The sequence below is a fragment of the Nipponia nippon genome, unplaced genomic scaffold (genome assembly GCF_047370975.1).
Source record: "Nipponia nippon isolate SJK-2023a ecotype South Korea unplaced genomic scaffold, ASM4737097v1 scaffold_5, whole genome shotgun sequence".
Lineage (NCBI taxonomy): Eukaryota > Metazoa > Chordata > Aves > Pelecaniformes > Threskiornithidae > Nipponia > Nipponia nippon.
Window position 1 is genome coordinate 96,380,133 of NW_028262369.1, and position 18,576 is coordinate 96,398,708.

Genomic DNA, 18,576 nt, shown 5'->3' on the forward strand with positions numbered 1-18,576 from the left:
AATAAGCTACCCTTTCTGTGGCATATGAAAATCCAGAGCGAGACTTGGTTCTGCTCTTCTAAAGCCCAGCACCGGGCAACATCAGACCAAAGCGTGAGCACAAGCTTCTCGGGCATCAGAGAAACACCGGGAACATCAGACGCTGAAACGTGTGTAGGTGTATTAGCAGTCCTACCATCCATCTGTCAGAAATCTTCGATGTTCCTGCACATCACCCACTGGCAGAGCTGTCTGCCAAGCAAAAATATTATGAAATGTTCATTATATACTCAAATCTTCCCCCCCTTCCCAAGGAGGAAATGGAAAAACCTGTCCCTCCACACGCACATACTCACATTCGTTACCAAGAAACGGTGAAAGACTTTTAAATTCACCCAGAAAGAAAATCTACCAAGAGACCAGGACTGTGAATTTAGATATATTTTAGCAAACTTTACTTACCAGAGGATATGCTGACTTTTAGTTCACATATATCTCATTTTTTAAGGTACGTTAAAGACTGAGTTTACAATTAACTGAACAGACAGCGTACAAAAGGCTTTTAGAACTACACCATATGGTCGAGGGAAAGGAACAATCTGGACTATCCACATTTCAATCTGCAGGCTTGTCCACCTCTATAACACATTGTATTGCTGTAATAAAATATTAAGATAGAAATGTAAAAGTGAAAATAATCTATCTTTTGCACTACCAGGGAACAAGGCATCCTACAGTCTATTGTCTTTAATAAATATTTTAAGTTTTATGATTTTGGCATGCTGAATCAGATATAGTCAATAAAATTCCCAATTCATTTAAAACAATATTTCCAGAAAGATATGGGTGGGTATTCATCTTATGCTTCAGGGAAATAAAAAATACCAGTTTACATGGGGTATACTGGCAGCAGTTTGTGTAACAGATGACACATTCTTGGAAATCAAATAAAAGCAGAAAGAAAATACCCATTGTTGCTTAGTGAAGGACTAATCACATGGTCACAGCTGGAACCAGTGTAAATCATTCATTAATAAAATTCTGTAGTAGTCACTTTTTTCTGCTTTTCAAATGCCAACAGAAAAAAAAAAAAACCAAACATATTTCGATTCTTTGCAGAAAGGACACGCTTTTAAGTATTCCATAGTAGCTGTTAAACTTACTAAATCTTTGCAGAAAAAAATGCCTACAATGAAGGGACTGTTGGCGCTAAGGAAAAATACAAGTACTTATGTATGTTATTTATAATCCCAGAACACAGTCCAAGAAGATACTTGTGACACTGGGAGGTACTGGCCTGACTTCTGATTGCACAGAATCTAAATCTTGAGAAAAATCAGCTGAAGTCTTTTGTAGAGTACTTTTTATAATGTGAAGGAATATGACAGCCTTGTGAGTCATATCCCTCAATGTAAACTAGAAAGTTGCACTAGATTAAATGCAGACACTACAGAAAAAGATCATATAATACTCAATTATTCCATAATTCCATACTCTGTTGGAAATACGTATCACAGGCCCATGGCCAACTCTGCTTTGAGTAGGAGGCTGGACTAGATGGCCTCCAAAGATCCCTTCCAACCTGAACTACCCTATGATCCGATGTTCCTTCACACTGCAGAGTCCTCCCTTCGAGTTGTGATCCCTATTTTCTCTTTCGCTTAAAAAAAAAAAAAAAAACAAAACAAACAAACAGCTATTTCAAGTTTTGTGTTTCATTGCCTCCAATAGCAGGAAAAAAACCTCATACAAATCTATATGACTTTGCAGATAGCGAGTTATTAAATCACAAAAATCAGATCATCCTCTGCAATTACTCTGAAAGCAACCTCCTGCTATATCAATGCTGATATGTTTGTTGTTCTACTCACAATACTAGAGGATAAGATGCCTGTTTTTCTTACCATTTCGGAGAAACTACTGAGAACAGTAAATATAAACTATACCATTTGATGCTTTAAACTGCAGCAATATAAAGTAAATGGGATAGTTTTTCTCCAGTCTGAAAGAAAAATCAAAAACGCACCATTCCTCATCCTTCAGTGCAAACACTGCATGAACAGAGCATTTAAAATTGTCAAGAATTCCTTTAATTGAAAGGTTTCTTTGAACGTAAAAGCTAAAAATATATTATCTCCCTCATTCCGTGGCTACTAAGCAGTCTGAGCAAAGACTTAAAGCACCCTGGCTTGATAGGATATCTGGGTTTTATTGTCGAGCCTGCTAAGGACTTCTCAAATCTCCATCAAGCCCCGGACCCTTGAAATAGGGCTGCGTAAGCCCTGTACAGCCGGTGGGAATGCTCAAGTGTAAAGTTGAACACATGCTTACATTTTCGCATGATCAAAGGCTCAATTGCTCTGTTCTTCAGTTTACTGTAGTTATTCCTACCTCACAGTGACATCCTCAGTAGAGAGATATATTTTATATGAAACGCTTTATATGAAACTAGTTAATATAAAAAAGAAAACCCCAGTTTTCTAGTAATTAACTTCAAGTGGTATGAAATGACAGTTCAAAGCACAGTCGCTGCTAATAGCATTACTTACATACAGGAAGAAATCACTACCTAAGAAAACTAGAATATATAAATGAAGTGTAACAATTTTGTCAAATTCAGAAACAAAGACGACCCCCAAATTTCCTGCTAACTTCTCTTTTAGCAGTTATCTGCATACTCTTCGTCAGAACAGGTAAAATCTGAAGGCAGGCATGTGAATTGAGTACGTAAGTGCTAAAGAGAAACCTAACTAAAGAAAAGCCACAGCAGAAAGCATCAGCTCTCACACGCGTATAGTCCACAATGCAGACAGGCAGCTTTTATATAAGATACCATTTTCTGCTCTTCCTCTTTTACAAATAATAAAAATACTGCTTTTTTTGTCAATAGAAAAATGCGGTAAAGCAGATCACGACTGGCCAGGACACACAGGTAAGTTTACTTCATGTTGTTTGGTGATGTGTTTCCATTTCAATAATATGATTTCCCCCCCCCCCCCCAAATAAAAGCTGTTGAGGACTGTATCTGACCAGTTTATGACTTTAAAAGAACTGCTGTAGAAGAATTAGATAATATAATTCTCCATCTGATCAAAGGAGGCTGCCATTACGCCCAGGAAGAGCAGCCAGGCACCTCGCTCTTCCCCATCCCAGAGCCTGCCAGACATCCTGCTTTTCAGAAGTCTGTCCAAAGGGCTTTGAAACATAATGAAAACAGGCCTAGGAGGACTCCTCCATATGCTTCCCACAAAATATTTGATTTTCTTCTTCATTTGTCTGCTTCTAGATGAAATGTGAAGAAAAAAATAGTTACAAATTTGTGGGGAGGAAAAGGCACATCAAATCAAATTCAGGCGCATATCCCCCCATCACGCTTCATGTGCCCACACACCATATTCTCCTTGAAGCTACACCATGTACACCTGATTATTATAGATATTTTTTTTTTTTAAATCTGCTGCTAACACCTTACAAAGTGGATTGTTTCTTCTGACACTGGTACCATCAAAAGAACCACGACTAAATGGTTTTAATGGTTTCCAAGCCTAACTGCCATTATCTGCAGTTCCCCGGCAGCCATGCGATGCCATCGTTCAGGCTAACTGAGAAGCGATGGCTCTGGCTCAGTGCTGGGTCCTGCACTTGGGTCACAACAACCCCAGGCAACGCTGCAGGTGTGGGGAGGAGTGGCTGGAGAGCTGCCCAGCAGAAAAGGACCTAGGGGTGTTGGTTGACAGCCGGCTGAACATGAGCCAGCAGTGTGCTCAGGTGGCCAAGAGGGCCAATGGCATCCTGGCTTGTGTCAGGAATAGCGTGGCCAGCAGGAGCAGGGAGGTGATAGTGCCCCCGTACTGGGCACTGGTGAGGCCGCACCTCGAGTCCTGTGTTCAGTGTTGGGCCCCTCACTACAAGAAGGACATGGAGGTGCTGGAGCACGTCTAAAGAGCAACGGAGCTGGTGAAGGGTCTGGAGCACAAGTCTTATGAGGAGCGGCTGAGGGAGCTGGGGTTGTTTAGCCTGGAGAAGAGGAGGCTGAGGGGAGACCTTATTGCTCTCTACAACTGCCTGAAAGGAGGCCAGGTGGGGGTCGGTCTCTTCTCCCAAGTAACAAGCGACAGGACAAGAGGAAACGGCCTCAAGTTGCACCAGGGGAGGTTTAGGTTGGATATTAGGAAAAACTTCTTCACTGAAAGAGTAGTCAGGCACTGGAACAAGCTGCCCAGGGCAGTGGTTGAGTCTCCATCCCTGGAGGTATTTAAAAGAAGGGCAGACGTGGTGCTCGAGGACATGGTATAGATGGGCTTGGCAGTGCTGGGTTAAGGGTTGGACTCGATGATCTTAAGGGTCTTTTCCAACCTTAACGATTCTATGATTGTATGGTTGCAACCATGTCTCCACTATCACCAGAAAGGGGTCCCCACAGGCACCTCTGCACAGTTTGGATGGGTGTGCAGCGACAATCAGGAGAGACAAACAGCATAAAAATCAAACTTTTGAAAATATACATCTATTAATGATTTTTCCTCACTGGAAACCCTGTACCAAGTTCTAGGCAGAATAGTTCTTTCAAATGAAGTGTGACAGGGTAAAGAAAAAAAAAAAAGCAGTATTTAGTTTAGCTAGGAGGCAAATATGACAAATATAAACTAATGTTAATGCTACAAAAGCTAAGATTTACCTTTACTAATCCCTCTCAATGAAAACAATAGGACAGAATTAAAAATGACAAATTTAAGACAAGGAAGCACATTTTGGGGAGGTATGAAAAGGAGAGACCAGGAGGCACAGGAGGAAGGCTGCTGCCTCCTCATCTACAGAGCTGCAATTTATTTTGATCAGCTCTATTTAAATCAGTATAACAACTTTCTTATGTAGACAAGCATCAGGATTATTAATTTCAGTGGATATTACCTGAGTGTGCACAAGAAACACAAGTTCAGGCATTTAAACTTCTGGGCTGATTTACACTTTAAAGTCAGAAGTAGTAGTCATCTAAAGTGTCTCTACCGAAAGGTAATGAGTAAGTTAATTTACTTAGTTTAGATCATTAAGGCATAAAAGTCCTCACCACAGTTACATAAATGAAGATAAAGTTATTAATAGAAAACGAATAAATGTTTCCAAAACATGTTGTTCCTCTGCAGCAGTAAAGAAACCACTGCAGAAGGAATGACACTGCTGGATGGGAGAAGAAGGATAATAAAACCGCACCAAGAGGGAACTGCATACCAAAGTGAGGAGCTGATTAATATTTTCGACACTTAACGGAATAAAAAGGGGCTGGTCTTAACCTAATAGCTATTTTACAACCTAAATTTTCTTAAACTGGTATTATATTTTGGAATTGTGTATTAAAACGTGTCCCGCATTAGGCAGCAAATAGCTTTTAAGTAAGCGTTTTGTTTTCTTTAGCCAGACAAACCTTCAACACCAACTGGAAGTACCAAAGCAGTCTTTCACTCAAATGCTTTCAGAGGTTTTTTTTTTTTTGTTTTTTGTTGGTTTTTTTTTTCCCCCCGTTTCACTCAAAATATGCAAACTTGCATGCCTACGACTTGCACATAAACCTGAATTACAGCATTTAAATCCATTCATTAAAAGCCAAACGGTCTGAGGACAGAAGTTTAAGCAAAAGCAACTACTCCCTCAGCCAGGGCCAGCGAGCATTTACTCCAAGGGTCAAACTCCCACAGCTTGGGACTGGGGGTGTCTGAAATTCAAGTCCTAATTCTTGCATTTTTAAGGGGACATGTTGCTGCTCTCCTCTCCCCCACCCCGGCCTGCAGCTCTGATTCTCTGTGAGGGTGGTGAGGTTTCTTTGAAAAACCAAAACCAAGTGGCAAGCTCACATGCCGGGTACAGAAGGGTGCTCTCAAAACGCTCACAGCATCACTTTTCATCTTCTAAGACATAAATTCATGTGATCTTTTAACAACTATTTATTTCACACCAAACCAGATATCTCCCTAAAGCCTACCAATACAGCCTGCAGGCATATTTCTTAAATAAAAGTACTGAATCCTTGTATACTTAAAATTTGCATAGCAAAGGGATGAATCAACTATCACAGAAGTAGTAACACTGTGCAGCGACTGCTCACCTCTTGCAGAAGAAAACAAATGCCTGTTTATCGGGTTTGGGTGGGACTCTACACCAAGCGCATTTCTTCACGTTTCACGATTGTGAAATAGCATTTTCTCGCAGAACTGTGACAAGCACGACTGCTGTTCACGCTATTCAACGCATCAGCTATGTTCGTGCAATTTATATTTTGCATGTGTAAACCATAGCATTTCTAGATCTTCTTTCTTTCTGCTAAAGGTTAGAGATTATACAACACCAATTTAATTCAATAATATTAGTAAGAAAATTATTTTGTTGGAATATTTCAGATAATCTCCTCTATAATCTTTACTGTAAACAGAAGTATTTCTGCCTACAGAAATGCTTCAGTTTTAACAAAACTAGTAAACTATGGGATTTTCAGCAGCACCTACCTTAAATGATGTATCAATAAAACTTCCTTTTTTTTTTGTAAGAAATATAAGGTGTAACATCAGGACTGCATTTAACAGAATCAAAACATTCTTTTGCCCTGGCTGAGTTTAACTGTTCAGAAAATAAGTAGTTCTATTTGAAAACAAGAAACGAAGCCCCTCAAAAATTAAGACGCAAATGCTGCACAAGGATAACTTTATTTTACCTAAAGAACCACACGCTAGAAACAGGTAAGTAGCAGACAAAAGTCCAGCAGGAAAGCTCCTGCCCACATGCTCCTTTGAGAAATATTTAAGGTGAAATTAACTCTCTTTTGCACTAATGGATCACAATCAAAGCTTTTCAAAAACTACTAAAGGAGCAGATCTACTGAAAAACTGCGATGGAGGCTATCAACACATGATACAGTATCTCCTATGATCAAAAAAAAAAATCTTATCAGCTACACAGCAGAACATAAGCTAGTGGGGGAGACGAACAACTCATCTCTTTATGAAGACATTCCTCTGGTGAGCTTTCTCAGGACTGGGCACAAGTGGAATATTGTATATTCCTATTATCTTGACTACAGTCACAGAAAACCAGGTATAAACACACGAATTTCCATGTTCAAAACATGACGCAACTTTACATCTCCTACCTATGCGAAGCCGCCAGCACTGTCCCATGTAAGCGACGGTGCGATGTAATCTCCTAAACAGTGCCATGACAACTAATGTAATTATACCAAAATAGTATTAGCTATATTTATATTGGGGATAGTCTTACCACAGTTCTTAAAGACCTGTTCTGTTGCTCAGGAATTAACCTTATCTCCTCAGCCCTGTAACATTGCAATTAGTCATTTTGACATTTTGCCTTCCGCGGTGACTAACAAACTCCTCCCACTCTTTAATTCAGTGGAGATAGCTCAGATTTAAATTATATGGTTCAGGTAATATGTACTCATGTGATCTCATTTCTTCCTAATGTCTTCTTTTAATTCACTGAAATGAACCAAAGGAATTGTGTTAAGTGTTTTCTCCCACCTCCAAGTAGAAATTTGGGGTTTTTCGCTAAGCACAAGTCAACCCTGACAACTGAAGGAGCTTCCATAGTAAGATTTCATTTTAACATCTTCCAGTTAAAGAAAATAAAGTTTTACTCCCTTCCCCCGAACTTCAGCTAATACAAGGTCACTCTCCAGCTCACCACATCCCCACCAGTCAGCAAGCCTTTGGCATGGAGGAGCTCTGCACAGACACATTTTTTTTTTACCATATTTTCTTGCCGTATTTTTTAAAGGTTTTGCCATAAATACAGGCACACGCCATGAAACGCCAAGACTTCCACAATAACAAAATGGTTAAACTGTCAGGAGCCTACACGAATGTGCTCTAAAACGTACACGGTAGAAATTAACTAAAAATATATCTATCGTGTGTAAGCTTGCAATATTATTTAAATGTAAATTATTCATTAAATTTTATTTCAATTGTTATTTAAATCACAGTTCTTACAACTGCGGTTTTACAAAACACAGCACCAGCACCCAGGGTACCAGACCGCTGCAGAAAGTCGATTCTAGTCAAATATTTTCTTTTGACCGAAGTGCAAAACGCATTATCTGAATGAGTATGAACTAATTAGCAAAGCAGGTATCCACGAGCTGCGGGTAACTTCTCACTCTGCAGGCTACCTAACAGCAGATACTTCATGACTTCTAATGACCATCATCCCATAAGCATGACTAACAACTTAATCACATGCAGCCAACAAAATATGAAGATATTTTCAGTGATGTTCTTACTGTTTATTATTAATACTGAAGTGGAAGTTAGCAATTAAAATACTTTGAAGAACTAACCTTACTTTTGTGTTTAAATCACTGGAGGTATGCTTACGGCATGCAAATCCTTTTGGACTAAATGCCCTCATCAAAACATCTTTTAGGTACATTAAAAATTGAATGGCCATAAACAACTCCAGCAGCTCGGAGCTTGAGTTAGAATCGCAGTGATCTTTGCAATTCATAAACATCAACACTTGGGACAGTTTGCATGGGAATACGAGCAACTAATTATTACCTTTTGCTTAAGGGCACGTTGGTGTGCTCTACAGGTATCGCCACTGCTTTTTGCCTAATGTATTGCCTCTTGAATTCTTTCAATGTAACAACTTGCTGATATCCTCTAAAGCATTTCTAGTGTTACCAAGCTGCTTTATATTCAAAGAGAACACTGCAACTTCTGAAAGATGTTGCTAGGAAAGAAGCAGGAGTTACAAAACCGTATATGACTGGCAAATAGTCATTTCATATTGTTCAGTGAAAGACAAATTAACTTGTTACTTAGCATAGAGACAGTTTTTTTGACTAAAATACTGATGCTTTATAAAGCAAAAATGTGCAAGTCGGGGTTTTTTTTTATGGAAACTACTTGATTTTGCAATATTATCAGAACTTCTACCTTAGTGACCGATTTAAAAACAAAATTAACTTACAGTTTATCACCTATGTCTTTTTGCATTGATGTAATTAAAAAAGCAGATCTGTTGGGGCAGGGTGGGGAAATGTTGGAGGACACAGAGCTGCACAGTATTTTCCCTAAAAAAGTTCTTAGTACTAAAATGCATAGAATACATTGTAGTTAAAGATACACTAATACATATTTCCATTGGCTCTTTGATCATAGTTTTTCTGATGTATGACTAAAAACATGAAATTAAGTACTGCATCCAGATTATTTCTTGCCAACAGTCAAATCTACATGGAAAAGGGAGAAAGCACTACCTGATAATTTAAGGGAGCCAACGGCTTCTCTAAATTATGCTCCCCAAGAACCAATCTGGTGGCTGAAGTGTAACATACCTCAATTGCATCTCCTTGCGCCAACTTAGAATCACAGAATCGTTAAGGTTGGAAAAGACCCTTAAGATCATCGAGTCCAACCCTTAACCCAGCACTGCCAAGCCCACCACTAAACCATGTCCTCGAGCACCACGTCTGCCCTTCTTTTAAATACCTCCAGGGATGGAGACTCAACCACTTCCCTGGGCAGCCTCTGCCAGTGCCTGACTACTCTTTCAGTGAAGAAGTTTTTCCTAATATCCAACCTAAACCTCCCCTGGTGCAGCTTGAGGCCGTTTCCTCTTGTCCTAAACTTGTTCTCACTGCTGCTATACAGCATTGTGTTATTTTTCTACAGCTGAAAAATCCCTGGATGCCAGAAGTCAATTTAAAGTGAACTTTATATTGATGGAACAGCCTGACCCAAGACGCAGCCTAACCTAAGACGACCTAACCTGGGCTGAGAGTCTGAGCCAACAATAACTTAAGGCTCCTTCACCCCTAAACACTGAACACCAAGACGTTCCAAAACCTTCAGAAAAAATGGCAACTAAACCTGCAAAAACATGCTGTCACAGCTACAGCCAGCCAAAGACTCTACTAGAAATAAAGGTTACCATTAACCTGTTATTCAGAGACTGCAGAGTGAATTTTGAAGTAGGTAAAGTATAATTACTCAAACTAGAAGACACTTAAGGTCGATTACCCAACTATGAGAGAGAAAAAAAAAGTTTAGTGACCACCAAAAGTCAACCAACCTTGAAAAAAACGAGGGCAAAAATTGCCCCTACGACGTGGCTGGGGAGAGAACAGCATCCACCAGCACGACCAGGGCAGCTCCCAGTGCAGCTCTGCATACTTGCCTCCAGATTCTTTCATCCCAATTTTTGACTAGCTGACACCAAGCTTTGAGGCGCATTAGCCACGAACTTTGGAGAATCTCAGTCCTGACTTTGGTTCACAAAACACTTACACTGCATCTTTTCACTAGATTCAGTTATTCCAAAAAGATATTGAGAATCCTGTTTGCAATCATGTTAAAATGATCGCTCCATGCAATACTACTTAACCTAAACAGTTCTTAACATTTTACTTCAAAGCAGAATTTGGCCCACTAAGCCTAACTCAGTATTTTCCACCCAGAACTGTAAACATTACTTTCATTTCTTCATGTAAGTGAGTGGTATGATTGGTAAGGAGTAGTTTCAATATTACAAATAATGAGGCAGCACAAAATCTAGAAAATGAAAACTTCCTGAGCAAAACTAACAGCCTCTTCAAACACTATTTGTAAAGTTTTGTTATTAACTATTTCCTCACTAAATGACTTTTTTTAATTTAGATTCACAAATATGCAAGGCTGCTAAATAAAACAGCAATTCAAAGACTGAAGACGTTTTACACATGGTTTACAGCTAATGAATTTTGAAAGTTGAAAGACAACATTGCAAAGAAGTTAGTTAAAAACAGTAGCGAGATTCTGCAAATAGATTCAACTCTTCAAAAGAAAACCAGTCACTGCATGCAGCTTTAAAGCCAGTCTTTCAAGTTAGGACTAAACTAAACCTTTATTTAGCAAAATGACACTAAGTAAAAAACACTATTAAAAGATGCAAGTGTAAAAACAATACTAATTATCCCCCAAATACCCTTTTTTTGGTACAAGTTGTACAGGTTCCAACAGCACTGCATGCACGAGTGGGTTGGGGGCCCCACTCGTTTAAGTTGTTTCTCCATGACTTCACTACATGTGCTTCTAGGTAGATAAAAGATGACAGCTTCGTCTTCGTGATGGGGAAATCTTTGTGAATGACAGCAATATTAGGCAGATGAGCGGCTCCCATTTAACTTATTGTCAGTCACATCTAAGAAGTTATGCACAAGACTACACCAAAACACTTGTTCTCCGCCTGTGGTGCAATAAGGCTTCCCTATGCAGCCACCTTTGGTGCCTTAATGAAATTCTTCCATTTGTTCCATAATGTAACATGAAGTCTAGAAACAAAATAACCTCTTAATTCAGGGACTGATAATCATTGCTACGCTACTTACATGGAGATGCACAGCTGTTTACAATCATTGCAGAAACCCAACCATTAGGATTTTCCCCCATTCCTGAAATGTCTAGGGCTTCAGATTTCTTCCAAGGTATCAAAGACCTAATAATGTGGGCTCTTACAAAGAACCCAAAATGGATGTCTCCACTTAAAGGGAAGCAGAGTTGAACATAAATCAATAAAAGTAGCATGTATCATTAAAACTTGCTGGCAGCTAACACACAGGGTCCTTTCAAACACCATGAGAAAGCTGTAAATGTAGTGAGTAGCAGTACCTGAGCTAGCTTAATCTAGCTAGCAGAGATAAAACACCAAAGTCAGAAGGAAGCTTTAGCAACCAAGATAAACATTTTCCAAGAATGCACAGTATGTAATTACGTTGCTGCCATATGCAAATCCACTGTTGCTGGTACCCAGAATACCTAGACAGACTTGCTATAGGTATGTTTAGCATATCTTTAAAACAACACACCTTCCAGTTTTTGTCTGAAGACCTATCCTTTGATTTGCTGAAACGTGAATATAAAAAAGCAGAAATCCTTACAAAGAAATGATAATAGCTAGCTGCTTTGATACCTATGGCAACATGACTAAAAAACAAGCAATTCAAAGAAACAACTAATTCAGTTTAAAGTTATGAGCTTTTTTTTTTTTGTGGTCTTTAACTTATCTGCAAGGCTCTTTCATCAAATTTTGTAAAGAAGTGTAAGTAGCCATTCTGAATTGATTATTACAACTTTAGGATGAGTGACACTTGACTGAAAAAGTAAAAGGATGTCTCTCTCCTTTGTTTTCATTTTCAAAGGAGCACAAAAATACTCTTCTCGCTCCATGCTGCTCTTCTATTCAAAAAAGAAAATTAAAGATTGTGCTTTGGGCCCATGTTCTTGGACTCCGCTCTCCCTCCACAATTACTAAATACATAGAAATACTTAATCCGGCAGTTTAGGTAAAATTCTTCAGTAGTCTGGACCGTCCAAGCTGAATATAAAGTCCTATTTTACTAAAATTAGGTAATATTGCTGCACACAGGATGTCTGCAGGATTTGGTCCAAGTCACCTGTAGTCTATATTCTTCCAATGCATTAGAAGTTACCAAAATACCATATGGCTCTTCTTTCCTGCAGCAATTCAAGAAATTCAAGGATGCAGGCATTCACTCAATTTTTTTTCTTTTTCTTTCTAAAATTTATGTTTGGATCCCAGCAATTCATCTTGTGCCATAAAATGTTTATGGTTTCAACTTGTATGGAGAATCCAGCAGCCTTCAGAGATCGAAGGGCCATTCTTACTGTCAAAACTGTAAGCTTCACAATAACAACTTCATTTTCATTACAGTTTCACAAAAGATATAGAAATACATAACTCTTAGCTGCCAATAGCCTTACAGAACAGAAGCACACAACACGAAACAGTAAGTTTTTGCTGACCACAGAACACACAATTAGCTTTTGTCAAATGCTTTTGGAACTGTACAGTCACTTATGCATTTTTAAGACGGTAATTAAATTGCCAAAAACATCATAACATGACACAAAATGCAGCTTTTCTGCATAAAAAGCTTAAAAAAACCTTTATCTTCTTTCAGTACAGGAGATAAAAGCATATTTTAAGCCATTATTTCCTCTTTAGGCTTCCCTCCTAGGTGCAGGGAGGGGTTTTAGTTTCCATCCTGAGCTGAGATGGCCTACAAGCGCGTTCAATGCTTCAAAGCTATCACACTGCAAAGCCAGGTTTTGTTTCAAAACCTTTATGCCCCAGGTTAGCCAGGATCAAGAGTTCTGCGCAGGCCACATATGTCCACGCTCAAGAATGACACTACTTCAGTTTTTCACTCTCATCACGTAAATAAATGATATTGATGGGTTATTCAGTAATTTGGGTAAGTGCATGGTACCTGGAAAGCTACCTCGTGAGTCCTTTGACCTCATTAAAACATGGATATTTGCTGCAAGAAAGCAAGCCGCTGTTGTAAGTTGTAGGCTTTCATTTTCAGCTGCTGCTTCATGAACAAAAAAGCAAAACAAGCCTGACCCTGATCTCAGTGAGAATATTGCTTCCTACAGATCTGCACCCCTATCTGTTACAGGGTCTCTAAACCAGTAAAAGTTAAATATCCCTTAAGTGAAGAGATGTGTGTGTGTGTGTATTTATATAAAAGTTCACATTTGGAATACTTTGAGCTCATCCTAAGTGAGATTTTTAAATTGTTTGTAACTGTGCCCCATACACATCTAAAACATGCTTAGAATTGTCCTGCTATATGAACATATTATTCATGAAAAATTAAAAAACAAAACCAACAACAAAACAACACAAACAAACAACAACAAAAAATACAAAACAAGACAGAAAATTGGTACTTTATGATTTATTTCTGCAAAAGCTATTCTGGCCACACCGGGGTCCTACCAAGCACGTCGGCTCAGATGAATTGGCAGCACACTTGCAGGTTCTAGCCAGCACCTCTGCAGATGTTGTTTCCTAGCAAACATCTGAGTAACTAGCCCTGGTTTGTCTCATTAAAAAAAACAAAACAAAAAAAACCCAGAAAATACTGTTACAAAGTATGCTGAAACAGTGACTTAATGAGATTACATACTGGAAATCACCTAGAAATAATTATTAACTGTTTACCAGAATCCTGTGAAATTTCCAGTAGAGAATATTCAAATTCAAGTTGTCAGGGAAAAAAACACACACACAAAAAACCAAAAAAAACCAAACAGAAAAAGAACATATCAGCCTATATATAAACATGTGAGTACATACAATGCACCAATTCAAATTCTACACTTGCCTCTTCTTCTGCATGGGAAAAGCCCATGCTACACCTCTCTGAAAAAATGCAGCAATCTTCCCCCACGCCTCAGCCACTTCCAGGCCAAAGCGCAGCATGACATTTGCTGCGCACACTTTCAATCCGCGCTTTGCAAGCCTGTGGTAAAGTCCTTTCTAAAGATGATGTGAATTACAGGTATGCAGATGGAAGTGCTAGAAGGGGTTCTAGTTTCAGTCTCTGAAGCACCTTCACGGCAGCAACCACAAGATTCAAAACCGTCTGTACTCGTTGCTGGTACCATTTGAACACAGGATAATGTTTTGCTTCGCACTAAGTCACATCCCTCAGATTTTAAAGTGCTACCTTTTCATAATTCAGAAAAAAAAAAAAAGGTTCTAGCAATAACGTCCTAAAAGAACAATGGAAGACTTCGGAATTTTTCCTGGGTTTAAATTAATCTTTATCATTTATAAGCCTCTAATAATTTCAAAATTTCTTACTTCATCAGCTAGGCTTCTATTAGGCTTTTACTTGTGAAAAGTGGCCTTATTAAAAATGAAAGGCATTCAATTTAAAACATCGTTGCATGTCCTTTGTGAAAAGGACAAATGACCACACAAGAAAAATGCATGGAGTCAGAAGGAATTGCCTTCAAACAATAAAAACGCATCGGATACAGGGCACAGATGCACCCCACAATCCAGCCGGTCATCAGCACTCCCATTTCATCCCACCACTTTTCCGGAGGGGACAGGGGACAAGCTGAATGCTCAGAAAGTGCAGTGGGAAGGGCTTGCCCCTGTGCCTGCAAACCACGTAGGGGAGAGAGAGTTGAGAGAAGTCCACAGGAGAAGATGGTTCTTGGAATCGCTCATCCTTCTAGACCTGCATAGCCAAGAATACAGTTGTCACCTTTGTAATTCTGCAACCTGCATGCTGTCTTGCATTTTTACTAGCACCACAGTGCAGCAAAGGAGCCAACAGCTGAGACACACCCTGAATTTTCTTTTACACTTAACGATGACACTTGCATATCAAAGCCTACATGTGGAAATCACTAACTTTTATGGAGCCACTTAACTGCACACTGAAGCTTGAAACGAGTTACAGATGGACAGGTTGTGCTTACCTACCCAGCATACGCCTGATGCAAATAAATGAGAAACTGGAAGTTGGTCACCTGTGAGAGTGCCACTGGTGGTCTCCACTTAATCTCCACTCACCCCAATAAACACCCATCGCCCTTGGACGCGCTATAGCTCTGCACATGCTAGTCGTATTTCAGTGTATTTCCCTGCCCTATGCTCTACGCCGTATGAAGTTAAGCATGATGAAGGTATTTTAGAAAAAAATACATAAATAATTTGGAGCCCCAGTTTCAAAAGGAGAAGCTGAAAAATCTCATGAAGTTACAATGAGACTTGGCTACCTAAATGTCTAAATTGTTTCTGAAAATGGCAGTTCAGCAAAGGCTCTTGGAAGCTTTTGAGTCTAATCCTGTATAATGTCAATCATAGTTCTGTCTTCATGAGATACACAATTTTTACAGTTTATGGTAAAAAATACACAACATGTAATACTTGTGTGAACTAGCATTTCTTTTTTTTCCCCCCCCATCTCATCAAGTTCACTCACTTGGGGACTGCATCGGAGGCGAGAGAGACGCTGCTCTTCCTACGTGAGGCTGCTTCTCCCCAGCTCTGAACAGGGGCCGTGCTACCTGTCCTCTCCCACCTGCTGATACACACTCGAAGATCACATTGCTTTAAGTTTACGTGACTTTCATCTCTGCCCAACTCACGAGGCTACTGTGGGCCCTGCTCGGCTGTGCAAGAGGCATTACAGGTCTTCAGTGTCTGACAAAACCCCCCATTGAGAAAGCATCATGGTGGTTGTAAGCAATTTGTGGAAGAAGGGAACAGCCTGGAGTTTGTTGTTTACTCCTGTATCTCAAATTTAATTAAATTTGAGACATGGCAGAATTTAGGACACAGACAAATAATTAGAACATTAATCATAAATGAATTCATAAGTTAAACATACATAGTCTTTAGCATTTGATTTCACGTGAATAACTAGAAGTCTGTTATTTGCTGTAGTAAGTTATGATTTATGTCTTCAACCCCTTTCGTCAATCTCATGTATATCATCTGCCTGGAAGAGATGCACCTACACGCCCAAGCTATGGGCATTATACCTTCTCCAGCCACCGTGGACAGTAATACCACCTACAAATTGCAGATACTGTAACACATGAAAGCTTTTCTTTAGAAATACTTAAAGGAAAACACACTACTTAAGAATTAGGCTTTCCAAAACTCTACTTTGTCAAAAACTTTTTCTTATTTGGCTTTGCTATCTCACTAGCTGCCACTGAAAACAACCAAGTTAGGCAAGTCGTTCCTACCTTACATTGAGAATGACACACCATTAATTGATCGTACCCCACAAAATTTTAATACACAAAAAAGTTATTCTTTATACAAGTTACTTCCTCTTTAAAGACTCCTGACTACTCAACTGATAGTTTTATAATATTCCTTTATTATTATTATTAAAAAGATAGAGTGAAGAACGATAGGGAAAAGCCCACATCTTACAATAAAATGGAACCGAAAAAGAGCTTCTTAACAAGATACTTTCTGGAATTTAAAAATAAAAATTCCCTGAAAAACCTCGATGCTAAGAACAAAAATAACTACTGTAAGGAAATGGCAAAATCAGGGAGGAAAAGTGTCACAAGCATCAAACAAGCCAATAAAAGCTTCAACAGAATAACCAGACTGTAAAAGTTCAAACAATCTCCATGCTATGGAGACCTCCAGATAATGCTGCTATGACACACAAGTACAGTGCTAGCACAGTTCTGATGCCTCAGAGTCGAATATACAAATCAATTAGGACACTAGAAGAAATATGTGCCAATATAAGCAACACAATCTAAGAAACACTTGAATTCTCTGCTGTCTCCTAAGAGCTTACACTGCAGCCTGTAATATTCTTTTCATTACTTGACCACTTATTTTAATTTAACACATAGGAGCTTAAAACCTTTAAGCTTGTCACTCTTCTGTCAAGTTTAGTACAAGTTGCCTGATGAGCTCCGAAGTTACTGGAAAAGACAGGGGAAAGAAGGAACAGCACTGACATACCCTGTCACACTGGCTTGTTTCCTTACGGGGCCCAGGCTCAGACCAGTTTTACATGCAGAGGAGCAGGAAGCCTTCCCTAAAGAGAGGCAATCCCAGCTGGTTTAAATGTGTTGGAGGTTGGGGAACAGGGGGCCCTCCCTTAAAATAATGACTGCTATGTCCACTACATTCAACATTCTCAAAAAAGTGATCAGATTTTCATTTTGTTTATAATGCACAAATGTCTTTGACACTTGAAGATACAACCAAATTTTTTAATTGTCACTGTGAGGAAAACTAATTTTCCCCACCACCAGCCTAAAATACAGTCTCAATTCGCTGTTGACTACCGTCAGTTTGAACAGTGGAATTCCACATATTTTGATTGGTTGGGGGCGGGGGGATGAGGCTGGGTGGTAAATAGGGAATACGTATCTGTATGGTCAAACATTTTTGGTCATCTCTTACTATTTCGCCAGGCTCCAGCTGTCTCTCAGGTCTATCGCTCGTGTACAGCCATATGAAACCGACCTACCTGAATTACAAGTACAGCACAATTGTTAACAGACATACCTCATTCATGATCTTAACATTTCCCACCTCTGTTCCAACCATGTGAATCCAGGTTTTGATTAAGGAGGAGAAAAAGAAGTCAGCAAGCATGTTGCTAATCTTGCCTTGAAGGAAAAATTCCTCTGATTCCCAAAACCTGTAACCTTGTCAGACTCACCATACACTGGAAGCACGGTGTGAACTCTATCATCATTTTAGGGGCAAGCACAGCAAAAATCACTAGTAGACATCTTCTAAACACCAAGAACTCTGTATGCATCGAGCTGGGCACAAAAGGCAAGTCTCCTTTTCTTTACAGGGCCAGTTAGTGCCACCACACAACCAAGACAAATGAAGAAAGGTAGTCCCCAGACTGCGCACGCTGAAGTCCTTATTGTAGTCCCTGCTGTCTGCTCTAACAAGCATCACATGGAGAAAAAAGAAAAGTTGTTTAACTTGATCCATCAATGATCTTCTTAAAGGTAGCACCTTCACAAACAATTAAGAGTATCACCTCACAAAGTGTAGGATGAAGTCCAACTAATGAATTTGCTCTGGAATTGATGATACTCTGCATGGACCCAGTGACCCACAAGGAGAGACAACGTACTGCTAGAGCAGGGAGCCCAGGACCCCAGCTCGACATTGAATTATGGGCCATGACCCACTTAACTCCAGTATTTTCTGCCTGTCAAATAGGGAACTACACACTTTCCCTTTTTCATCTAAGAAACACATCATATTTATCAG

General features: G+C 39.4%; 1 protein-coding gene across 12 annotated transcripts in view; it reads right to left on the minus strand.

Annotated features, from left to right (window-relative positions):
• The window catches only part of QTMAN (queuosine-tRNA mannosyltransferase), a 186,824-nt gene that overhangs the window by 140,768 nt on the left and 27,480 nt on the right, over positions 1 to 18,576 (minus strand). The window lies entirely within an intron of this gene.